Below are 27,501 nucleotides of genomic sequence, written 5' to 3'. Positions count from 1 at the left end.
AAGAATTGTGATCTGCCTTGTTATTTTAAAGAAACTAAAACATAAGCTAATTAAATGGGAAGATAATATTTTGCTAGTATCAGTAGATAATGCTCTTATCACATGGTTAAGGTCTTAGATCTGGGATGAGACAGTCATGTTTTTATACTTTAGTTCCAGAAATATTAGCAATGTCACCCTAGACAAAACTAGCTTCTCTAAGGCCAGTTTCCTGATTGGAAAATGTCACGATCATAGCATCTATCTCATAGTATTTCTGTGATGATTAAATGATATCACATATGTAGCACACTGGGCAATGACAACTCTCCCACCTACACCCACACCAATTGCTCTTGGTGAAAGGAGCATCAGAAGTAATAGAAATGGAGGAGCAGTAATAGTAGAAATCATCATCACTATTTTATTACTATTAGGAAAATTTCAAAGTCATTGGATATGGTTTTTAAAATATTTGGAAAAGATAAAGGAAGATAGGTACCAAAAACCTCCCAATGTATTTGAAAACTTAAACTTGATTGGTGAACTTAATAATCACAGTGGGACAAGAAGACCTACTGTCATATGGGCACAGTGTTAGTAGTGGAAGGTAAGGGAATTGGGATTGATTTTGTAGAACCATTTGTTTGAGGGTTTGGGAAGAAGAGAATGGGGCAAGAGTTGGTGTAAGTGTCCTTAGCTCAGTAATCCTGGCCTGTTCCAACAGACCCTCCTGAAATTGAACTGTTCTAGATAGTATGATAAATAGTGCTTCTTGATCTTAGGTACCAAACAGAACATGAGAAGTCACACCAGCTTCTCTCATTCACTCAACTCCACATCTAATCAGGCATCAAATCCTAAACACATCTGGAATTCATCCCCCCTTTTCTTTTGCCATAGCAAGTTAAATGGCTCCCTTCTTTCAGTGCCACATAATCTCTCTGCAAAGGGTTTCTACCTGGTGCATCTGCGTTCCGCTTCACATTCTTCTTCCCTTTTCATCCTCATGAAGTGGCCCAATCATCTTCCTAAAATGCCAGCTAAATCACGTCATTTCCATTTGCAAACCCTTCACTAACTCCCTATGGACACGAAGGTACAGTCTACAACCTTAGGACAACATGACCAAACCTTCATGATTTGTGGTCTCCTTAACCTCCCCGTCTCACTGCCCTGTTGTCTCCATATCAACCCCTCCTTTAAGTCATGCCAAGCTGCTCAGGATCCAGGAACATGATGCGGACCCTCAAGGGTCCACTTGACTCTAATCGACATTCAGTGAGTGTCTAGATTTACCAAACACTGACCTGGGCTGTTTCCTTTTATCCTGTTGTCTTATAAAATTCTTGAGACATTTAGTTTTAACTTAGTTTCAACTTTCAATTTGTAGCTCAGAACTGGTTTGTCTATCACAGATCAAAACAGATTTTCCCTAGTTTCATATATGCTAGATAATCTTTAGGAACCTGCTCTTTGCCAAAGATATTAGAAAGAGCTATACTAACATTGTGTGTGTGCTCTCTCTCTCTCTCTTGCTCTCTCTCTCTCTCTCTCTCTCTCTCTCTCTCATATGTCTTGGGTTTTAATTAAAATAATCTAAATAATAAAAGCATGTGCATTCCATCTATCTAGCATTAAAATAACAACAATTTAGAGCTTCTTGGGTTCCTGACTATTCAAAAGTTAAGCTCCTTAATCGTTCTACTCATTTATTTAGTGATCTTGAAAATGTACAATATTTAAGGGGCTGTGTTGGATAGGTAAACACAAAAATGAAGGAGACACACAGTCCCTCCTGGGGAGAGACAGGAAAACCAACTACTGAAATCCCACACATGTTACCCACTTGTGCAGGGCGCTGGTGGGTGAAAGAAAGAAATTGCTTCATATTAGTCAGTAATGGTTTCTAAGAGAAGAACATGCTGAAGTGGAGTCTTCAAAAACAAGGATTTAGTTTAAGTAGGAAAGGGGAGTAAGGGCATTTGAGCCAGAGAGACTACCAAATGCAGAGGCCCACTAAAAGTAAGTGGTGAGAGAAAAAACAGAAGTAAGAAAGAATTAAAGGAACAGGAATGAGAGTAAACAGTTCATCTATGAGTTAGATGTCTGTATAGTTTCTAAAAGTTAACACTGTTCCATTGGCTAACATCAAAGGGAGATGTTTAGTTTTTAACATCAGTATGGATTTCTTTGCATGATGATTTTCATTATTTATTTTAACTAGAATTATTTAATAATTCTTCAATTTGTCTTCCTAAGAGTTGAGATTTCACCATGTATCCAAGGGTCTGCTTCTTCTGTAAGCTCATGCTCAATATAGTCTTGTTACATAATATTATGCTGCATACCCCCAAAATTGATAAAGAAAGCTCGCTGTCTTATATGAATATTTGGGGTGTAAATGTTTAACAAAATGGAAATATTTCATTGTAAACCATCAAAAATTTTGACATGACATAAAGTCCTACAATAAAATACAAATACTTTTCCTTTGACTTTTCAAAAACTAAAATACCTGTTCCCTGGCATTTTTGATGAAATAACAGTTAATAAAATCATGATATTTCTAAACAGATTCCCTTCCTAGATCAGTCTCTCCACCCCAATTTCCAGTCATTTGTTTTTAGGTCCTTTCAAAGCAATTTTGTAGCTCCCTTAGGCCAGAAAATATATGGCAGTTAGAACCACTTGCTGAAAATCATTCTTATAAATAGGTTACTTTCTAGTTAAAAATTATCTTTCAAGGTTTGAGATAGCTTGTATCATTAAGTGAACCTCTGAGGCAGAAAAGAGCTTGACTGAATAAACAGTGTAATCTAGTCTGGGCCTGAGAAATGTGGCTGGGGGAAGTTGGGTACATTGAAGTAGTTTAATACAGCCAAAGGGCACCTGCCTTCTGCAAGATTGTGTCCCTCGTTCTGCCACCAACTGCTTCTCTGTGTTCCTTGCAGCAGTGAGGACACCAGCTTTCACACCAAGGACACCTATGTGACTGCAAAAGTCCAGGTGAACTAACTCTCATATCTATCTGAATCACCTGGAAATACAGGTGGAGATGGTTCCGCAGAGAGGGAGGCAGGGGAAGGAGAGGGTATAATCTAATCTTGCAAGATGTTGAAGCTCAACCAGGAGCTGTGTCTCAGCTAACAGATGCTCAGCTTCTGAGTCTATGGAAAAGCCATTCTATTCTCTGTCTAACCCAAACTCTTCATTTGAGACTTCTCATTACCAGTAAGTTAAGCTTTCCAGCAACAGCTATTTAAGTTCTCCTGAGTGGTTTCCCAAGAAGGCATTTTAAAAGAGATCTTGCTATATAATTTCCTGCTGTGATGATGACAAGTAATTACTATTTTGATAAATGGTTTTTCTTTCAGTAAGAATAAAAACTGAAAATGAAATGACAAAGGAGTGGTTATCGTGTTCACAGATACAATCAGAGAGAACCATCAAAGAAAACAGGTGATTCCTCCCTTTAATGAATTTCACTTTCAAACGAAGACATCACAGGACATGTGTGTTGCCCTCATAGGTCTGTGTTGGTCTAAATTCAACCACACAATTTCTAAATCGAGTGGCATATTTATAATTTAGCATGTGAAGATTGTTGTAAATTGGGATGATTTTAAGGTTTTATGTATAAAGATGAACACCTCAATTTCTAAAAATTAAAAATATAGCATTTGAAGACAGACTTCTTCATAACAGGGAAAATTTAGCAAGGCTGTATATTCAACCCACCTGGCATATCACCACCAATCAGATGTAGAATCAGATCTGAGAGCCCTGCCGTCCTCTATTAAGCCAAGCATTTTAGATATTCCTTAAAATGTTTAGTGCTGCACTTACCACGCTTTTCACTAATATTTTCATTTAGGAACATGGAGTTACTGTTAATAATGTTGTTATTTTAGTATAAGCTGATTATTTTTATATTTAAATGAATTGCTAAATTACCATCTGAATTACTATTTTTTCCAGTTTAAATCATGGTACACATGAATCGGTATATCCCAAACAAAATCTGATTTATTTGAGGGTCTCAAAAAAGTTTTAAGAAATCCTAGATCTGAAATATCTGAAAACATGCTATACAATATGCACAAAAATTAACTAGGTCATAAAACTGCCCCAGGGTTAGCAAAAGCAATATTTTAAAACTAGTTACCTAAAATATACTTTGTAGCTGAAAATGAGAGAGAGAGAGAGAGAGAGAGAGAGAGAGAGAGAGAGAGAGAGAACTCTGCCTCTTTTTAAGGATTCATCTAGGCCTCTCCTTTTTTTGTATTGGACTACGCCTTCAGCCAGTCTCAAAATTATATATTGAACATTCAAAGCTTAGTAAACACGTGATGATTGAAAAAGTGAGATAAGGTAACACATGCTATTTTTACAAATAAAAACTTCTTTAGAGTGTTTCATTCTGCCTGGTTTGTTAACTTGAAATGTCTTTTTGTAGAACATAATAGTGATTTAGTTTATATTGTACAGCACTGCTTTCTTTTCATTAACTAACATGACCTATTAGGCTCCCTATACACTTGTTTAGATGAACTACTTATTCTGGTTTAGGACTAGAAGCCTCATTTTCATCATTAATTGGGCATTAAAAATAGTCTTCTCTAAGACATTTTGTGAAACACAGGCAGTTTATGTTTCCCATGATCCAAGTATGCTATTTGCATGTATGAATATGCAACAATGAAGTTCATTATTCAGTGTAATTAAAATGCATGAATTAAAATATCATGAAATTTAAAAATCGATTTTTGACCAATTATTTTTGTATATGTCTTTAAAACAGTAAAACAAAGGAAAGGGATTTGAAGGAGAAAATATTATGCCTCTGTTTGAATCGTACTACTTGTTATGGATGTATGGATTAAAGATTCTTAAAATCTTGTATTCATTACAAAAAAAATCCTTTATTGTTATGTTTTCCTAACTCGTTCCTTTAATGGTTACTGAAATTATTTTACTGGGTAGATTTGCAACCAGCATGTTAACAAAAGGAATAAAAATAGAAAGTGTCAGTTTACTGTAGAGAGTAAAGGTAAACATCGTTTCAGAAAACTTACTGTTCTTTTCATTGTTTTTATTCGGTTCTAGGCAAAAACATGTGCTTTTGAGCATTTCTATGGTCTTTTTTCCTTCTTTGCCTTCAAATCCAATCTTTCCATCATCAGAAAAACCCATTATTCCTAAACCCCTGCAAGGAAGGTTGCTCTCTCCTCCTGATTGTCCCGGACACAGTGGGGGGTAGGTGCTGGTCCATTTCTTACTCCTCAGTGCCTCTTAGGAAATGCAGGTTCCTCAGCCATTTCGTGACAACTTTCTCCACACTGTAGTCTTGACCTTCAAGACGCCCTTCCTCTGTACTTGATGGCTCAAGCAGGCAGCTTTCCTTGCTCTGTCACCTGCTGCTGATTGCCATTCTCTAACAACAACCCAAAGCAAAACACATCAAAAACCCAAAAAGCCTCATAAAGCAACAAAAAAACCAAACCTATGAAACCTCCTTCATGTCCCATGACAGATGCTCTTCCGGCATCACTGCGACCTGTCAGTTACTGAGACAATATTCCAGTAATACCAGAAAATGTTTCACTGTTAATCAAACCAGTGTGACTCCCCAGGCTCTGAAGGTTTGTTTGAAGTTTCCCAAACTATGACAGTGTTCTCCACAGACTCACTATCCAGATGGTACTGAATCTTCATTGACATTTGGCAACTCTGATATTAATTTCTTCTTAACTCCCCCTCTGGATCTTGCCAGGAGGGCTTCTTACTTCGGGAAGTTCATCTTCATTGGTCCCTTTAGTGAGCTTCAGTGCTATTTAGAGGGACTGCACAGCTAGGGATAGTATATGCAAGTCATGGATTGGACCCAGTTCCACTGGACTCCAGGGTCACCTCTTTCCCCATTTCTACACCACTGTTGGGGGGATGGTAGCTACATATTGGTGACCTTTGAGTCACCATACAGAGCTGAACATAAAGTCTTCCTTAGGGTTCAACAGACACTTGTTGAACTCACATGTATTACACCTTAAAAATAATGGTTGCCATAACTCAAGTAGCTTATTAGGTAAAAATAAATCATGTATCTTAATGACAATACAGTCATGGCGTTTTACTATGAGCAGTGATTTCTGTTAATTAGCAACATTCATGGGTGAGCTAAGTCCAATTAGGAATTTGGCAAGATATGGAACCTGAATTGACAAGTTCTGATTTATGTGCAGTCTTAACATGAAAACTCTGAATGAACAGTATTCAAAATTTAAGCATTAAAGGACTAATAAGACAGGCAATTTTGTCAAACCTAGTTGTATTCTTTTAAAGGAATTTTAATGAAGCTTAAATTTTATGCATCCTTAATATCTCATTCTTCTGAATGTAAAAGGACAATACACTTCTAATTCCATTTTCCTCTTGTAGTCACCAGATTCCCTGAACATGAAGTACCTGGTGGTCCAGCATATACTAACAATTCAAAGCTCCGGGTGACATATTAAAAATGACATTTCAACATCAAGTCTTTTAGGCCAGATATCAAATGCTGCTGATTCATGGGATCTATTTTTCAGTAGTGGGATTTTCCTCCAATGTAATTTGTTTGCTTAGTTTCTACTGAACAGTGAAGAGTATATTTCTCTTCCTTTTAAATTTTATGGACAAACAGTAGCTGCTTCACTGAGGCCATTTATACAGCTCAATCCATTCTGAGCAAATGTTTGCTTTGTAGTTGGTAATGTAGGTAAGCTCCAGGAGGGCAGGCTGGTTTGCTCATTTCAAAGTTGTTCCCAGTGACTAGCACAGCATCTTAAACAAAATCAGTGATGGTGTAATGTGATTATTGAAGAGTTTTCTTTTACTCTTGTGAAAATCCATAATCTGTAGGTTGACCATTATTTACTTGTCCAGGACTGCCCTTGTTTATATTGGTTGATTTCATGTTCAATGGTTAGAATCCCCCTTTCTCTCTCAAAAGTGTCCTATCTAGATAATAAATTATATTGTCCATCTGATCTTTCAGATAATGAAATAGCCCATTGTTAAGGTAATGTATTCAACAGAAGACTGGCTTCTTGACTGCTTTTCACCAGCATCTCACAATTTCAGGGAGACCCCAGTTACATGCTATTTTTAAATCCAATTTATCTAAGAATAATCTTTAATCATCTGTTTTGTATGTTTTACATACAAAAATGCGTGTAAACATAAATCATTATAAATCACTTATATAAAAACAAATCATTGTAGTTTTCTTGATTTAATAAATAAAGTAGTTCCTAAGTAAAATAAAGTCGGTTAAGTGTATATTCTTCATTTCTTTCCACAAAGGATACATTTTCTAGAAGTTAGCACAGACTTTTTGAAGTCTTCCTTAAGTGTTATTCTTTTTTTCTTTTTTTAGTTATATGTGGACATAATACCTTTACTTCTATTTATTTTTATGTGTTGCTGAGGATGGAACCCAGTACCTCACATATGCTAGGTGAGTGCTCTACCACTGAGCTACAACCCCAGCCCCCTTAAGTGATACTCTTGCCACTGTTGTGGGATAATTCTCAGACATAAAATTTTGAATGGAACACTATTATGAATAAAAGGTAGAAATTGAGCTTTAAATTTTGCCTTCAATTTTAAATCTGATAAATTATGGATTCTTCAGATTAGACAATATCTAATATCTAATAATGCTCCATTATCTATAAGAACATTAATGTTTCTCAGCAAAGACATAAGTAAGAACTGTTGTGAAGGAAAACTCACGAAAACTAAGTTGCATAAGAATGTTTTATAGCCATTTCGGTGCATTTGAGCCAGCTTTTACACTTTGAAACTTCAAAAACTCAAAGAAAAATAGCATCTTTGAACCTTCTCCACTTTAATATACAAACAATGATATTCCTGGCTGATTCTTCTTATCTGCACCTACAAAATGCAGGCAATGAGTCTTGTCTAAATGACAAATTGCAGTTCCATAAAAGAAAACCATTTTCATCTTAAAAGAATAAAGCTACAAACACATCTCAAAACACATAGGTGCAAAGAAGAGGTTTGAGGGAATATGGATAGGAGAGTGCACAGTCTGAGGCAGAGGTCAAATATAATTCTTTTCCTTTCTTCTTGCAAGTCTTTCCAAGAAAGTGCCAAGTCTTAATGAGAATCTCCAGCAATCCAGCATTCCTTTCTCCCAGAATGGGATGCAGATTCGCACTGGTAGAACAGCAAAAGCTCAGAGATCCCTCACCCCATCAAGCACATCAGTGCCTCCAAGTCATTGCCAGGATGCCCTGTTCACACTCCCTGCACATCATCCTTAGGTTAAGTTCTTAGATTCCATTTGTGTTTTTACCACTGAATGATGGTTAACAGGCAGCATCACTTTACAAACAAAAGAAATGTTATTTATAAAGAAGTTAAATGTATGGATTCCCCCCCCACCCACACACACACTTTAAAAACAAATGTATCATAAGCAGACCTTGGGCAGTGCAGTGGAAAATGGGGAAATTGTAGTTACAGGAAAGATCTCTTCACATTGTCACCAGACCCAGGGCTACTGTATGATGTCTGATGATAGAAATCTTTACTTATCTATCAGTTTCTCAATTTTTGACCATCATGGATCCACTTCCCCTTGACATTCCTAAATAACTATCCTAATAATTATACAAAAAAGGGAAATTCCTTCTTAAATGAAGAATTCTTCTCTTTATGTATTTCACAGAACGTAGCTTTATCCTGACAATTTTCTCTGTTTAATTTTTTGGAAAAATCTGGATAAAACTACAGTAAACCAACATAAAGACATTTATTTATTGCTAGACCACAGTAAGACTATCAATTCTCCTGATTCACCACTCATTATATGAACCACGTTTAAACACTCTGTAATTATGCATTTTTGAAAAAGAAAACTTATTTACCTCATCTGATCACAATTTCTAGGTACCATCTAGCCACATTCAAAAAAAAAAATTTCAAAGAAAGTTTCAATATGTGTATCGCACGTGTCTAGACAGAGTCACTATTTTTTAAATGCCATTTAAATCAAGCAATTTTACATTGAAAGTAAAAATCAATGAGGTATTTTTCCCCAAACTTTAATAGATAAGGTAACCAACTGGAAATGAATGTTTCCATTCAAGATTTCCAGTCTGTAAGAAGAGAGAACAAAGTAGAATATAGCAGAGCTCATTATCCCAGTATCAATGCCCTTTTATAACATGTACACCTAACAAAAATGAGATTTCTGGTAAAGTGTACATATCATAAGTAACAGGTCTTCAGAGAGGTATCCTTTATTAAAAACAGTGAAAATTAAATTCAAGTCTTTTAGTAAGATTGAAAATGTCAGAGATGAAAATAGTCCAAATTCCTAGTTAGGTCAAGAATTCAGCAATAATGATTATAACAAAATTTAAAAATCACAATCCTGGTGATGTTGCGCTAATGAAAAACTATATGCTTTCATACTCTTGAGGCTATTACAAATTCACGTTCTTTTTAGACAGCGTGATGGTATTACATTTCAAGAATGACATACAAGTTCTTATCTTGATATTATCTTAGAAATAAAATAATTTAGGAGAAGAACAGTATCATATGCACAAAAAGTATTCATCACTTAATCCCATAATGCGCACCATGAGATGCATTCTTTAGAAACCAAATTCCACAGGACACCATGGTGTTACCTGAGAAAGGAAATGCCTGTGATCAAATGAGTATTAGTTACAATTTTCTTTTTTTTCAGTACTCTTTACTGTGACTCTCCAGGAGACAGATAAGTAGGTGGAATTTCCCGAATGTACTTGACTATGGAACTCTTCATTTAACATCTCATGAACCTGCTTTTTTGTAGAAAGTTTTCATAGAAATAATAGCATGGAGTCCTATTGGGTGTTTCTTCTTAGACACAAGGACTGTTCCTTATCATGCAACCTTCTGAAGTACCCAAATGGGAACACCAAATTCATGATCATTGTATACTTGTCCCTATTATTTAAATTGTACTTGGTGAAAAATTGTAGTACTCAGACTCCTGCCAGTGATGTGGTAACTTGGTCCTTACAGAGATTCATAACATCACCAGCTAGGAAAAAATAAAAGATACCATGTTCTGCATTGTTTATGGTGCAGTATGCACACCAGGGCACAGTTTATCCAAGATTCTAGTCCTGAATGTATGATTAATTAATGGCATCGAACTAAACATATCCTAAACCTCTACTTGCCTTATTTGATTCATCTGAGAAATGACCTATGCCCAATATATGCTAGAGGGTTAAATACGACTTTCTCAAAAGTTTTGTGAATGTTACTATTGTGTCTCTGACTTTCATCTAAGCCATGGTCACACGACAATCTTGGGTTAACTTTTAATTGCAATTATAACAAAAAAGGAATGTTACTAATCATAGAGCTCTAATGTGCTCCATTTTTCCATCACTAAAATTACATAATAAAATTATGAAATATTATTGCCAGAAGCTCCTCAGAGGTTATGCAGTGTACACTGTTTGAGGAGATGGCAATGCTCGCTGCATAGATAATTCATGGCCATTGTAGTGTACCTAGTAAACTGTGGTTCACGTATTTACCAGAGGTTTTCTGAGAGCTTTCTTTGTGCCAAGTGCTATGCTAGGTGCTAGAAAAAATGATGAACACACATGAACCCTGCCTTAAGCAGCTTGTAAACATTTTATCTATAAAAGAAAAATTCTCAGATATACCTGAATAGAAAAATGATCTGCATTTTTACAGTATTTTAAGTAAATGAATAAAACAATATTATACCCAGAGTGACTTTTTAGGATTAATTATATAAACAAAAAGATTTCTATATCTTAGGCTCAAATCTAAAACTCAAATCTCTTATGATTTAAAGGTGTTTTGTTGCAGTAGAAGAAAAATTTGTTTGAGTGCTACTGAAATTGTATTGAAAGCATAAAAACTATTTCCAATAGGCTTTGGAGAATTAAAACAATACTTTCTTTGCACCTTAATTAAAGTCAATAAAGACTCTCACTTTGTCAGGCCTGACAATCACCACCTTTCATTTCAACCATTTTAATTAAAATACCTAGCGACTTGGCAGAGTTCTACCGATTAACAGAACTACCACTTAACTCTGTTGGAAACATCTATCAGATTCCAAATTAAGGTGCAACAACAGCTGTGATTTCATTATATGCATAATAGGTAAATATTTTTATTTCCTCCACCAACAATCATGTGTCTGTGCTCAAACATAAAACATCCCGTAAGAACAGTTTGGGTAACAGGATGAGGTTGGGAGAAGGCAGCTGCTCTTTTTTTTTTGTCTAAACTCCCTCTGGCCACCATCTTTAGTAGTGGAGAAAACAAAAACAATGTTAAAAGGAATATTTTCCTCTCTCTCTCTCTCTCTCTCTTTCTCCTTGGTACCAGGGATTGAACTCAGGGGCACTCAGCCACTGAGCCACATCCTTCAGCCCTATTTTATATTTTATTTAGAGACAGGGTCTCACTGAGCTGCTTAGTGCCTTGCTTTTGCTGAAGCTGGCTTTGAACTCCAGATCCTCCTGCCTCAGCCTGGGATCACAGGTGTTCGCCACTGCGCCCGGCTCCAACCTCTCTTTTGGGTGCACCTTCTAGCATTGTAGTGAGGCTGCTCCAACCTCTCTTTTGGGTGCACCTTCTAGCATTGTAGTGAGGCTATCTGGGATAGCCAGTATAACTTAACTTCCTTCCTCCACACCCACAACACCACACACGACAAGTGTCATTGACACATTCAGATCCTGTATTGGCTATATTTTGATACATTCTGTGTTCTTGGTGCTCTGGCACTGGGAGCCTTGCTGACTTAGGAGAAATGCCTGCCCAAGGCTAGTTAATTCCTAGAGAGAGCAAACTATCCTAGCAGTGTGCCTTTCACGAGGAGATCAACCACTCCAGTGCACACACTCCAAACACCTCCTCCATTTGGCTTTTACATTCCAGGAGGCAACATTTCTTTGTCATCATCATCTCAGGCCCAGGTCCCAGACAACTAGGGCCAGACGGTGCATCCCAGACCTGCAGAAATGGTTTGAACTAGCCAACGCTTGCTTACCATGCTTTGCCTTTCCCCCAGAAACCACAATGCAGGATGATGCCCACATTGTCCCTTTATTGCCTCTGCTTTCTGACTGACCCCAGTACTTCCCCATGTGGCTCTGCATGGGATGGTGTGCCCTTTTTTCTTGGAAACTGTGAATAACAGGTACCATTTCAATAGCAGTTGTCCCCTGTTGGTCTCACCAGACCTGAGTAATAAGATCTCCAATTAAAAATAGTCCCAGACTACTGTGAGTTCTACAACTCTGTATGAAATTGCTTGCTGGACACCTTACTCATAGATATCTCCATGCTGACATTTCTACAGCCAAACTTTTCATTTCCTAAAGTTCACATGACCCACATCAATCTTGCCATTCTTCCAATTATTTGAACCAAAAAAAAACCCAGTCCTGTTCTACAGAGATCTGTCAAAATAAAGTAGGGTTTTTATTTGTTCGTTTGCTTTTCTTTTGGGGACAAAGTATTATTACATTGGCCAGTCTCAAATTTGCAGGTTTGAGTAATCCTCCTGCAAGAGCCCCCACATACCTGGAACTACAGCATACACACCTGGCTTTGCCAGGTATTACTTTGTTCCCTAGGTTGAAAACCTTCCATAATGTCCAAGGTACTTCAATGGATCCACAGTCCTCAAGAGGGCAAGGCTTTGATCCACTGGTCCTCTGCTCAATTCCTCCATTTCCTTCTAGCTCTCTTTGTTTCAGCCATCCTGGGCTTCTCAGTTCCAAAGAAGTGGAGCTTTTCACTTTCTTAGAACTTTGCACAAAGGACCTGGGCTATTTCTTTTGAGTGGCCCACTTTCCCCCAGGTCTTTCCAGGGTTAACTCCTTTTCATTCATTAGAGCTCAGCTTGAACCTAGCTCTACAAGAATTCCCTAAGGCCATGCTTTAGAAAGGTTAAGCCCTCTCTACACTTATTCATTTCTCCATTACTCCCCAACCACACTTTTGTTTCCTTTTATATATGTATTAGTTGTAGTCAGACACAATACCTTTATTTTATTTATTTATTTTTATGTGGTGCTGAGGATCGAACCCAGTACCTCGCACTTGCTAGGCAAACACTCTGCTGCTGAGCCTCAACCCCAGCTCTTCCTTTTATTTTTAAACCACTCATTATACTTTATAACCATTTTTAAAAACTTTGTTTATGAGTCTGCTGTTTGTTTTCCCCATGCATTTAAGTGCCACAAAGGCATGGATTTCATGTTTTATTCAGTGGTCTAAATCTTGCACCTACTGTTACAACTTGACATAAATTTGGCCGATAAAAGGCAAGTAATAAATGAACGAGTGAGTGACAAATGAATTTGTATGTATGCGCTCCCATTTGCATATTCAGATCACTGGCTGTGGTTTATGGGACATAAACTTGGGATTATGCATAAGTCTTATCTATAACTTTGTCTCTTCTTTTCCTTCCCTAAAGGACATGTTTCAAAACAAATATATTTTATATTTAAAAATTTCCAGACACATTTCCTGTTACCCCAGCAACATCATATGGAGCCTATCACCCACGTCTCCCCACCAAAGAAACTTCTGGTAGGTGGACGGGCATGTGTTCTTAGTTGATACAATTACAGTAAGTCTTGGAATTTTATAAGAGTTACTGCAAACAAGGCTTGCTCTTCCCACTGAACTTGAATGCAGTTGATGTAAAACAAGTGCTGTAGCCATCTTGCTACCATATTGCCCAGAAAATAAGGACAATTAACAAAGGCGAGCTGAGCCAAACAGAAACAGAAAGACCTCAGGTACTCAGGATGCTTGTTCTAATCATCTCTGAAATCATTCTCCCCTGGCTTCAAATACATTTATTCTTTATTTAAATAAATTTCAAGTTTTTTGATCACTTTCAATAGAAAGAGCCGTAGTTGACATGATGCTACTATTATTAGGATAATTTTTATTTTACATAGAGTTGTTTTAAAGCCTTTAGTTCTTTAAACAATATCTTACAAAAGATAGTATCTGAACTTTGGGCTTTGGAATCTAATAACATATCCCTGTCATATGCTGGTGGTGGCATTTTGCTTACTTTATCTTTTTGGAGCACAGAGGTATTTAAATTATAATGTGTTTTATCTTAGAAGGCACCACTGGGAATGAAGTGAGAAAACGCACAAGTCTCATGGCAGATTATTAAGCCAAGATTAGCTGCGTACTTTGTTCAGGGCTGATTTCCCATGATTCTTCCTCTTTCCTGTACGACTCACTGCCATCCCCAACCACTTACAGATACAACATGCCATGGAACAATCTGTGGGACAGTGCTGGAGCACTGTTGGGTGTTGGGTCAGCTGAATCAGTAAATGAGTAAATCTAAAAGAAACACAAGTCTGACTCCAGATACATTTGCACTGTAAAGAATCTAGCACAGCAACTAAGAATCGGGGTCCCTAAAGGGGACCATTCTTCCTCTGCTACTTTCTTTATGACCTTGGGCAAGTTATTTAGTTGTGCCTCAGTTTCCTCACCCATGAAAACTGGGGATAAATAATAGAATCTATTTTATAATAGTTGCAAAAATTAAATGAGCTATAGCCCACAAAGTGCTTGGAGCAGTGCCTAGATTCCAGTCCTACAGGAAATTATTTCAGTGATTATTTTCTCAGTTGATCAAGTCCTGACCATTCTAGATGAACAGTCATGAAGTAAATTTATTTTATGCAATAGATGTTTTAGGGCATTAGGAATGGACTTTCACAAACACTGGTAGATAAGAGATAAGGAAAGTGCTCAATAAATATTAAGGACTATAGAAGTTCTCTTTAAAAGACAGTGAAGGGACAGTTGCTTCACAGCCCATATGCAGCAAGGATTCTAAAAATCATTTCCACACATTTCTTAACCCCAAAAATATTTTTAAAGGACTACATGTTCCTTTATTCATGGTGATATATTTGTTCAGTCGAGCCATGCTCTGAAATCTTCCTGTTACTTAAGGAGACCGACTTCTCCCGAAGTCCTGACTTTTTTTCCAATAATAATGGACCCCGTCAACCAAATATTCTTGCTTCCCATTCCACCCCACTTCACCAAAAGTTTGGTTTCTGGCTTAGCAGACAAAGGAATCTTTCTTCATAAATGTGGGGGCAGGAGAAGGCATGCAAGCACTCTTAATTTTGTGATAAAAGTTATTCTCACCATATTTGACAAAACAAAAATTTGGCACACATGTAATCAAGATCCACATAGTATATACTATGTGCCAGACACAAAAACTAACGTGTACAATGAATAAAAACACGGATTAAGACACCCTCCCAAGGACATCCCAGCTATGTTTTGAATACTTCAAAGTTTGAATATTCAATGCTTTGACCTAAAACTTTGTTTAGAAGTTTTCGACATGTTGTCAGAAATGAATAATACAAAGTACTCAAAGTCTTGTGTTTTATATTAGCTCTGGGCCACAGATTGAGTCTCTGAGGTCAGGTGGACAGGCAGTAGGATGGAAAAAGTGTTATCAGGGCTGGGGTTGTGGCTCAGTGGTAGAGCGCTCGCCTAGCACGTGTGAGGCCCTGGGTTCAATCCTCAGTACCACATAAAAATAAATAAAATAAAGGTATTGTGTCCAACTAAACTAAAAAATAAATTTTTAAAAAAGAAAAGAAAAAAAAAGTGTTACCAGACATCAACATTGGTCATCTTTACACCATCTTGGGAGGACAAGGTTTCTCAGCACATGCCTCCAATGCCAATAGCTTTGGCATCCTGAGTCCTACCTGTACCTATGGAATCAGATCCATCGGATGTGGAGCCATCAACCTGTGTGTCAAGAAGCCCTCCAGGTTAATTTGATGCATGCTACAATTTGAGGACCACTGCTCAAGAATACTGACTTAGCTCAGTAAGTTAAATAAGTATTAGGGAAAAAAAAGTTCAGAAATGCAGGCCAGCCAGGACTGAGAATTTACTTTCTCTAATCCAGTGTTTCTCAATCTTGGCTGCATTCTGAAATTACTTGAAGAGGTTAAAAAACAGACCAATGCTTGTGCCCCCAAACCAGAGATTCAGACTTCTAGGCTTGTCCTGGGCTTTGGGACTTTAAAAATTCTCCAAATGATTCTGATAGCAGATCAGAACTTATTCTCTCTAAAGAGTAGACAGCATCCAAGAAGGATGGCAACTCATCATCTTAAACTTTCTATTATTTCTGGCACTAGTAGCTTTTGGTACCACCGGGAGATAATGAATCTGCATGTGTTCCACTAAAAATAAAGGGTAAATATTGCTTCATTTACTGTTTTCAAAATGAAATTTTGTAAGTTTCATCAAGATGACTGGATTTATCCAGTGCTAAACTATTTTCCAAGGGCTAGCTTAGCCTTAGAAATTGGAACTACAAAACAGCTAATGCTTTTTGTCCTGCAGCTTTATAGTTTGTTGATATTTTATCACTTGGGTATTCATAGCCTGGCTAGCCACTCTTTCTCATAAGTCTTGCTGTTAGAATGCCTTTTGGATCAGAATTGGCAGATGGTTATCTCCAATACAACCAGCTGGTTACGGGAATGTTCTGCCTTAAGGATCAGCTTGCCACCGCCACACAACAAATGCATGTTCCACAGACAGTGGTGCTCTTGGACTGGTGCTGCTTCTCAACTCCTCCAAGTAGCTACCTTTAGAAATGGGATTTTTTTTTTTCCTTTTAAAACACGACTCTTGGGACATCCTGACATCTCCCTTCTCACACCAGTGTCGTTAAGACGCCACACCTTGTCTAGGTCTGGTCTTTCCTTCAATCTTTGGAATCTGTTTGCTCTGCCTTGGTTTCTTTAGCATTTGTCACTTTGTCTCATATAGCATTTGCAAAACACGTCTTGGCCCCTTCAATTCCAATTCAGTTGGACAGAGGATGTTAGATTTTTTTCTCCTTTGGCTGTGGGCCCCAAACCCGCCCTTACCCTGGTTCTGCTCAGGCTCTCAGAAATCCTGCCTGGCATCTGACTTTATAAGGGCGTGATTCAGAAAGCTTTCTCTGCGACTCATTTAGATCACCCAGTCAGAATTTGTAAATCTAGGATTGTGTATGTCAGAATCTACCCAGAATGAGAGACACAATTAGAATCTGCCAGAGCATGTATAAGCTACATAGCTTTAAGCAATGTGGTTTGTATATACTAAGAATTCAATGAAAATTTGTCCAATTGAATGGACTACTCCTCATGCTAATCTCTGCAGACAAACCTCCATTCCATTCTAGCTGACAGCAGGCCCACTGATTTTCTTTGAGTTAAACTGTCAAGCATCAACAAGATAGTAGTAAATAAGGATTAATAATTCAGAGTTACAATGCTGTTTGTACATGTTTGTATGCCTAAGTAAGAGGGAAATCTTACCACTAAGACTGGCTCTGGGCCAAATGATATAGTTGGCTAAAAAGAAAATTTCTATTACTCCACCTTCCCTTTCCATGACCTCTGCCTCACTTCCACCCCCTCTTTAGGAATGTTCTGTGTGTACTCAGTAAACTACTGGTGAACCATCTCCTGAGCACCTATGTTATCTGAATGTCACTTTGGGATTCTTAAAGGCTTTTGAACAGAAATCGCCCAAAATCAATTCTAATGGTGGAATTTCAAGCATCACAACAAGCTGTGCATTAGATATTTTTTTCATCCAAAGACCTACATTGAGTCCCTTGAATCCCACGAACAGGAAGATAAACCTGGATTGGACTTATCATGTGGCTCCTTCTTATAAGTAGGATGACTTTGGTTGGCTGAATGTGGGTTCCCCCAAAGATATCCATGTCCTAATCCCTGGAATTTATGGATGTGTGAGTTTACATGGGGACAGGGAATTAAGTTTGCTAATCAACTGACCACGAGAGGGGAGATTATCCTGAATCATTTTAATAAATTCCGTTTAATCACAAGGGTCCTTTTAAGTGAAGAAGGGAGGCAGAAAGTTAGAGCTAGAGAACAAAGATGACTGACAGACGATGAAGATAGAGACAGAGGCCAAGAAAAAGCAAGCAGCCTCTAGGAACTGGGAAAGGCAAGAAATTCAGTGTTTTGCTATTAAGTCACTTGAGTTTCTTGCATAGTTTTCCTTAGCTTCTTATCAGATGCAGGATTTGCAAATATTTTCTCCCCTTCCATGGCTTGTGTGTTCCTAATTATTTCCTTTGCTTTGCAGAAGCTTCTGTCTACTTTACTGCAATCCCATTTGCCTGCTTTTGTTGCCTATGCTTTCTGAGTCCTAAGAAATCATTACCCAGACCAATGTCATGGAAACCCGAGTTTCTTCTAGTCCCTTAATTCCAGGTCTTATGTTTAGGTCTTCCATTCATTTTGAGATCTTTTCATCCATTTGCCCTCCCCGCTCCTTCCTGCAAATGATCTAGGAGTCTAACTTCATCATTCTCTATGTGGCTATCCAGTTGCTCCAACACGATTGAAGAGATAGTCCTTTCCCCACTGTGTGATCTTGGCACGTTTACAGAAGAGAAACTGACTGTAGTAATTGTGTTTCTGACTTTCTTTCCTGTTCCATGTGTCTCTTTTGATGATATCAGAACCATGTTGTTTTGATCACAATAGGTTTATACTACATTTTTTGAAATCAGGCACTGTGCTCTCTGTTCTTTTTTTTTTTTTTGCTCAAGATTGTTTTTGATTATTTAGCCTTTTCTGGTTTCATATGAATTTTAAGATAGTTCTTTTTTTCCATTTATGTGAAAAATGCCATAGGAGTTTTGTTAGTGAATGTATTGAATCTGTGGATGACTTTGGGCATTATGAGTATATTAACAATATTAATTCTACCAACCCATGAACATGGGATATATTTCCATTTATTTGTATTTTCTTTAATTTCTTTCATTAATGTTTTATTGTTTCTGGCATAGAGATATTTCACCTCCTTGGTTAAACTTATTCCTAAGTGAGCCAATTTGGAACTACAGCCAGCGGCGCCAACAGAGACTGGAAACCCAGATGGGTGAGTTCAAGGCTAAGTCCGTGTGAACCTATCTGAGCCTAGCAAAGACTTAACCAAGCCTAACAAACCCAGGGAAAATCAGAAGCTAAGAGGATTTTCCCAGGGGGGAACAGAAGTTACAAAGGCTGGAAACAACCCAGCTCCCCCCAACCCGGTGAGTCTGGTGGCTGGCAGCAGCTCACAATACCAGCTATAGCAGGTCAGGAAGTTGAAAGAGTGTATGTGAGGACGCTTGGCTCTTGGCTTGTCTGGCCGGCCTGACCCCTATCTGGCCTATGTCTGGCACTGCCAGGCCTGCCTGTCCCTCTTTTCTGCCGGCCTGTCACCTGGCCCATGGCCCATCCAGGCCAATTCAGCTCAAGCAGGGCCCTGCCCCTGCCAGCTCAGCCTACCTGACCCACCACGTCACTGCCTAGCCCAGCTAGTCACTTCCTGCCCCACCTGCTAAATGGCCCACCAGTGTCTCAGTGGTGGACCAGAAAGGGTACAAAGGCACCTTGGAGAGACTCGTGGGGTACAGTCTATCAACATAGATTGGCATCTACTGGCTCTAGGTGTACACTGATTCCAGCCCTGCCAGAATACTCGCCATGCAGTAAAGTAACTGGAATCTCACTAAATCCAAGTCCAGGCAACTCCACCTGCCAGAACTCCTCTCATAGAACCCAGCAGTGATCACACCACACAATCTGATGTTGCGACCAATGCTACAACAATAAATAATATGGCAGAAGCAATAGATTGATGAAAGAATCAATAAATCAAATAAAAAATTCAATGGAAAGCACCATCAACAAACTAGATCATTTGAGAAGATAGATTTTCAGGCCTCAAAGACAAGTATACAATCTTGAAAATAAAGTTGACTATAGAGAAAAGATGTTACAAGACCAGAACTTTCAAGAAATATGGAAAAACATTTAAAAAACAAATTTAAGATTCATTAGGATAGGTGAAGGCTGTGGAATACAAACTAAAGGAATGCGCAAAATTTTCAATGAAATAACGTCAGAAAATTTCCCAAACCTTAAGAATGAGATAGAAAATCAAATATAGGAGGCATACAGGACTCCAAATATACAAAATTGTGACAGAACCACTCCAAAGCACATTTTTATGGAAATGCCAAGCATATAGAATAAGGATAGAATTTTAAAAGTGGCTAGGGAAAAATGAATAGTCAGATTTAGAGGTAAATCAATCTGTATCTCAGCTAATTTTTCAACCCAGACTCTAAAAGCTAGAAGGTCTTGGAATAATATTTACTGAGCTTGAAGAAAATGGATGCCAATCAAGAATACTATATCCAGCAAAATTAAGTTTCTATATTCAAAGATGAAATAAAAACCTTCCATGATAAACAAAAGTTAAAAGATTCACATCTAGAAAGCTGGCACTACAAAACATACTCAATAAGATATTTCATAAAGAAGAAGTGTAGAATAACAATGAAAACCAGTAGAGGGAGAAACTTCACTAGAAGAATGCTCAATTAAAGAAGAATCTAATTCAACTTATAAAATATAAGTAAATAAAAATGATTGATAGGATATAAAAAGCATCTTTCAATAATAATGCTGCATGTAAATGGTCTAAACTCATTAATAAAAGACATAGGCTTGCAGATTGGATTTAAAAAAAGACCCAAGAATATGCTGTCTCCAAGAGACTTACCACATAAACAAAGACATCCATAGACTGAAGGTGAAAGAGTAGAAAAAAATATATCAATCACAAAGACCTCATAAAGAAGAAGGGGTTTCTATTCTCATATCAGATAAGGTATACTTAAAACCAAAGTTAATCAGAAAATACGCTTCATACTGCTTAAGAAAATCATACAATAGGAAAAATAACAGTCATAAAATTTATTTATGCTCCAAATAATGGAGTTCCATTCATCAAACAAACGCTCCTTGATATCAAGAATCAAATAGACCACAACACAATAATACTGGGTGATTTAACATAACTCTTTCAAGACTAGATAGATCATCCACACAAAAACTAAACAAAGAAGCTACAGAACTAAAAAGTACATTCAATAATCTAGACTTAACAGATATATATTAGAATATATAGAGACATATATACAGAATATTCAATGACAAAATAAACCTTCTTCCCAGGCCATAAAGAAACTCTTAGCAAATACAAAAAAGTAGAGATAATACCTTGTATACTATTAGATCATCATGGAATAAAATTAGAAATTAATAAGACAAAAAGTAGAAATTACTCTACCACCTGGACACTAAATAATTCAATATTGAATGATAAATGGATAGCAGAAGAAATCAAGTTGAAATTTTTAAAAAACGTAGAAATAAATGAGAATAGTGATACAACATATCAAAATCTCTGGGATACTCTGAAGATGGTTCTAAGAGGAAAGTTCATTGCATTGAGTTCATTCATTAAAGAATAGAAAATGCTAAATAAATAATCTAACATTACATCTCAAGGCCATATAAAAAGAACAAATCGACACAAAAAAACAATAGAAGACAGGAAATGTCAAAATCAGAACTGAACACAATGAAATTGAGATTTAAAAATAATTCAAAAAATCAACAAAACAAAAAGTTTATTCTTTGAAAGAATAAAAATATGATAAACTCTTAACCAAGCTAATTCAAAGAAAAAGCGAAAGAATTCAAATTGTTAAAATCTGTGATGAAAATGGAAATATTACCAAAGACAAAATTAAAATACAGAAGATAATTGGAAACTACTTTGAAAATTTATACTCCAATAAGCTAGAAAATATTGAAGATATTGGCAAATTCCTAGAGACATATGACCTACCAAACTGAACCAGGACATATTGAAAATTTAAACAGAGCAATTTCAAGCAATGAAATTGAAGATGCCATCAAAGGCCTACCAAAAAAGAAAAGCTCAGGACCAGAGAGTTTCTGCAGCTAACTTCTACCAGACCTTCAAAGAAGAACTAACACCAATCCTTCTCAAATTATTCTATGAAGTAGAAAATGAGGGAACCCTTCTAAGCTCATTAAATGAAGCTAGTATCACCCTGATACCACCAGTAAATCACCATCAGTAAATTTTTTAGAACTAATAAATGAATTCAGCAAAGTAGCAGGACACGAAATTAACAACCATAAATAAACTGTATTCCTATAGTCCAATGATGAATGATGTGAAAGAGATATTAGGAAAACCATCCCATTCAAAATAGCCTAAGGGAAAAAAAACACAAAAAACTTAGGAATCAATCTAACAAAACAGGTGAAGGACTTCTATAGAAAAAAGTACAGAATACTAAAGAAAGAAATTGAGGAAGACCTTAGAAGATGGAAAGACCTCTCATGTTCTTGGATAGGCAGAATTAATATTGCCAAAATGGCCATACTACCAAAAGCACTATGCAGAGTCAATACAATTCCCATCAAAATTCTGATGATGTTCTTCATAGAAATGGAAAAAGCTGTCATTAAATTCATTTGGGAAAATAAGAAGCCCAGAATAGCTAAAGCAATCCTTAGTGAGAAAAATGAAGCAGGAGGCATCACAATACCAGTACAAAGCTATAGTAACAAAAATTGCATGGTATTGACATCAAAATAGGCAAGAATATCAATGGAACAGAAGACACAGACACAAACCCACATAAATACAGTCACCTCATACTAGACAAATATGCCAAAAAAAAAAATTGGAGAAAAGAAAGCCTCTTTAACAATGGTTCTGGAAAAACTGGAAATCTATTAATAATAGAATGAAAGTTAACCCCTATCTCTCATCCTGCAGAAAAGTCAACTCAAAGTAGATCAAGGACCCAGGCATTAGACCAGAAACCCCGCACAAACTAGAAAAAAATGTAGGCCCAACACTTCAACATATTGGCTTAGGAACTGACTTCCCTAACAAAAGTCCTAAAGCACAAGATATAAAATAAAATATCAATAAGTGGGATGGTATTAAATTAAAAGGTTTCTTCACAGCAAAGGAAACAATCAAGAACACAAAAAGAGAGATTCTATTAAATGAAATTTTTGCCACCTGAAACTCAGATAGTGCATTAACCTCCAGGATATACAAAGAATCAAAAAATTTAATGCACACACATGCATACACACACACACACAAACAAAACAAAACAAAAAACCAAATAACTCAATCAATAAATGGGCAAAGAAACGGAGTAGATCCTTCTCAAAAGAAAAAATATGAATAGTCAACAAATAAATGAAAAAAATGTTCAACATCTCTAGGAATCAGAGAAATGCAAATTAAATTATGAGATTTCATCTCGCTCCAATCATAATGGCAAATATGAAGAATATAAGTAACAACAAATTCTGGGAAGGATGTAGGGAAAAGGGAATGCTCATACACTGTTGGTGGAACTGCAAACTGGTGCAACAACTCTGGAAAGCAGTATGGAGATTTCTCAAAAAACAAGGAATGGAACCACCATTTGACCCAATTATCCCATTCCTCAGCATATATCCAAAGAACTTGAAATCAGCATACTACAGTAACACAGCCACATCAATACTCTTTGCAACACAATTCACAATAGCTAAGGTATGAAACCAATGTAGGTGCCCATTAACAGATGATTGGAGAAATAAATTGTGGTATATACACACAATGAAATATTACTCAGTCATTAAGAAGAATGCTTTATGACATTTGCCAATAAGTGGATGGAGGTGGAGACTATCATGCTAAGTGGAATAAGACAATTCCAAAAACCACAAAATCAAATGTTTTTGCTGATATGTGGAAGCTAAACCATAATAAAGGTAGGGAGGGGAAGAAGAGAAGTTCAGTAGATTAAACAAAGGGGAAAAAGAGATGTTAATCAAAGGGTACAAAGTTTCAGTTAGACAAGAGGAATAAGTTTTAGTGCTACAACACACACACACAAACATATACACACACACACACACTGCTAAATTGGTGAGGTAATAGATATGTTTAATTATCTTGATTGAATCTTTATATAATATATACACCGATCAAAACATCATTGTACCCAATAACTAGATGCAATTATTATTTGTCAATTTAAAGTAAATAAAAATAATTTAAAACTACAAATTCTCCTCTAGAGCTTCTAGTTAAAAACAGCCCTATTTACATCTTGACTTCGATGCAGATAGACACATTTCGGACTATTAATGTCCAATATATAAAGCCATAAATTTGTGTTAAGTCATTAAGTTTATGACAACGTGTTGTAACAGCAATGGGAAATAAATATAGTAACTTTAAGAATTCCATTTGTTTATTTGAGTGATAGGGATTAAACAGGTCCTTGCATCTGCTAAGCATGTGCTCTACCATTAGGCTACAACCCACCCGCTCTCCCCTGAGAAATCCAATTTCTTGAGTCTCAATTTCTTCTAAGTAAAAGGAGAATAACAGAAACTACTGATTAGTCCTGTAACAATCGATGAGTAGACTTGGCGAAAGTGCTGCTCACAGAGGAAATAGTCAACACATTTTCCTCATCTCTTTCCTCCATTTGCTGGCCCACTACCAACCACTACCACAAATCTTGCTGTTTTGCTTATATTCAAAACCAGGAGTATGTGATTAAAAGGTAATTATTTAATAAAAATTATAGAATTTTCTCTCCAAGATATTAGTGTAATTTTTAAAGGGAAAGAGAAAAACTGGTAGAATTAGAACCATCAGCAATATTGTAGAAAAACTTTTTATGTATAGTTTATCACTGGAGGATACAAAATGACTTCTGAGCAAGTAGGTGCTCTGAATAGGTATGCCAGAAATTCCAAGGTCAACAGGTCATTATAAACTATACTTTCTTTCTATTAATAATACAGAGAAGGAGTGGTAGGGGGTGTGGGTGTTATCAACCCTTAAAAGCAGAAAGAATGTAGCTAGATTCCACCTGCTAACAGTGGAAGACAGAACATCCATAAACGGATCCCAAAGTATCTTTTCACCCCTGGAGCAGGGCTGCCTTCATTGGTAATGTTAACTAAAGCTACTTAATCACTCACCTCTTAAAAATACAAACTTCTTTAAAATGTCAGTAACTATTTAAGTAACTTATAGAACATAAGCACATACTGAAGTACCAAGGAATCATTAAGAACAAAGTTGTAGACCTGTATTCATTGATCTAAAAAGATGTTCAAAATATACATGAAATATGAAAGCTAGGCCTTCAACAAGTCATGTTAAATGGTGAATTTTTTTTTTGGTAAAACATGATATGGAAAAAAAAGCTAAATACTAATTGTGCTTCTGCTCAGTTAATGAGATTATGATTATTTACTCAATTTTTTTTTTAGTTTTGCATTTGGCAATTCTCCTATAATGAACATATATACTATGTACAAAAAAAAAATCCCTCAATGAATCCCACTGATAAAAACTCCCTCTAATCTTCTTGCAGGTAGTAAACAAGCAATGTTTTCAACAAAAAACATTCCTAATCATCAAAATAAGGATCCATAGATTTTTATTTGAAAAGTCATTTTCTCAAGTGAAGCTGAATCATACAAACTTAGAATTAATATCTAGCCCAGTCTCTCACCCTGTCTAGGAATCAGTTTTTAAGACACTTGGCAATAGTTATTCAGTCTGGAATACTTCTTGTGACAGAACGATTATGGAAGCTCACTTTAATTTCAAACAGCACTTGTTAAGAGCTTCTGTTTCACTGTTATCAAGTCAGACCTATCTTTTACTTGCAGCTATTGTTCTGGGTCCCACATGAAGTTATTTACTGGCATTCGAGTGCAAGCTCTCTATGGCTTAATGTATAGCAATGGAAAAAAAAAAAACAAAAAGGGTATCTAGCTTATATTTGTATGTATATGTGTACACACACATATGTGTGCAAGAGTGCACATGTATGTATTGGAAGGAAAAGTATATATATATATATATATATATATATATATATATATATATATATATGACTTCAAAGCCAACAAAGTGGAGATAGATATGAGGGAAGGTAATGGGGAAGAGAGACATAAAATCAATGCTTTGAATATGCTGTGCTGGAGGACGGTAGTTAAATGCAGGCTAATTAGATTTTTATACCTATTCTGGATTGAAAATAGAGAAAACCACTGCACAAAATGGTAGTGAAATAGACTGCAGGCTTACAGTGATCATTAAACTTATTAATACTAATTAATACTGGTATTAAATGCCTATTAAAATACTGCAAGGGGCCTATGTGGATATATTCTTGAGGGATAAATACAGTTTATGACACAGCCTGCATTAAGCTATTTTGATAACTTAGATTCAAAGGAGGCTTAATCACGAATTCAGTGTGTCTACAATTGACAATAAGAAAACTTGGGCCAAGTGACACAATCACCCTGGATTAAGCAGTTACCTGACATGGCAGAATCATGTTTTCTAGAGTGTTGCAGAAGAGCCCTTAACCATAGCCAGGATCTCCACCACATGCTTCCTCTCTGCTCTGTTTACATCTAGTTCTTTAACTTGCATTCTCGGAAACAGGAATGACAGCTAATCCTTCTCTGAAATTTCAGAATTAAAGCCTATACAGTATCAGTAACTCTAAGGACTCACAGCTCATGGTTGTTACCACGTACATTCTCTACACATACATTCCCACACAGTGGACATTTAATCATTAAGGTAAACAAATAAAACTCATAAAGATAGACATCCTTAAGATATCCCTTATCACATCATCTAAGAACATTAGTTGCTTTTTTTTTTTTTTTTTTTTTAGGAAAACCTCTAGTATAAATTGCTTTGCTAATCCACTTCTTCTCTACTAGTGTTACCTTTGCTCCAAACTAAACAGACATCCAGTGTCATTTAATTGGCTTCCAACTTTCCTCACAAATGCACACTGGTAAGAGGTAGACATGGGGATGAAAAGGGGTGGGTGCTGTCTCAGTTTTGTCAAAGAAATGCAGGGACAAGGGAGAGTGAAATGAGTCTACTAAGATGAGGGTATAAATTCACTCCATTCTCATGTATCTAGAACATGAATCCATAAGGTTCAGCATGTTTTATACTAACCAAGGAAAAGAAATTGTAGCATCCACAAATGCTGAAATGTCTAGAAGCAAAATCTCGTATCCAGAAACATACCCAGGCATATACACATAGGAAAATATGCTCCATTTTATAAAAAGTAAGACCATTGGATGTCACCATAAAAGTATATGCGAAGAATAGTGGAAAAGTTATATGTTCACATACTCCTATATGTGCTTGAAAGATATCTGGAAGTGAACACAGACTTCCATTTATTTTACATTATTTTTTAACTGGTAAGACTATTCTCTTTTACTTGAGATTTTTCTCTTGACTCCAGAAGTTCCTCCACATTATTCTTTAAGAGGAAACAAATCAACATTCACTTACATTCTACGTTTACTCATGACTTCATTCACATTTCTTGATTTCCTACTATGTGCTTCCTGGTGACTAGGCACTGGACAA

The 27,501-nt window shown here is 36.6% G+C and overlaps 1 protein-coding gene across 1 annotated transcript in view; it reads right to left on the bottom strand.

Annotated features, from left to right (window-relative positions):
• The window catches only part of Frem2 (FRAS1 related extracellular matrix 2), a 172,325-nt gene that overhangs the window by 121,915 nt on the left and 22,909 nt on the right, over nt 1-27,501 (bottom strand). The gene's annotated exons all lie outside the window — the stretch shown is intronic.

This window comes from Marmota marmota, unplaced genomic scaffold (genome assembly GCF_001458135.2).
Source record: "Marmota marmota marmota unplaced genomic scaffold, marMar, whole genome shotgun sequence".
Taxonomy (NCBI): Eukaryota; Metazoa; Chordata; class Mammalia; order Rodentia; family Sciuridae; genus Marmota; species Marmota marmota.
Note: the sequence above shows the minus strand (reverse complement) of the source record. Positions and strands in the feature narration are given on the sequence as shown.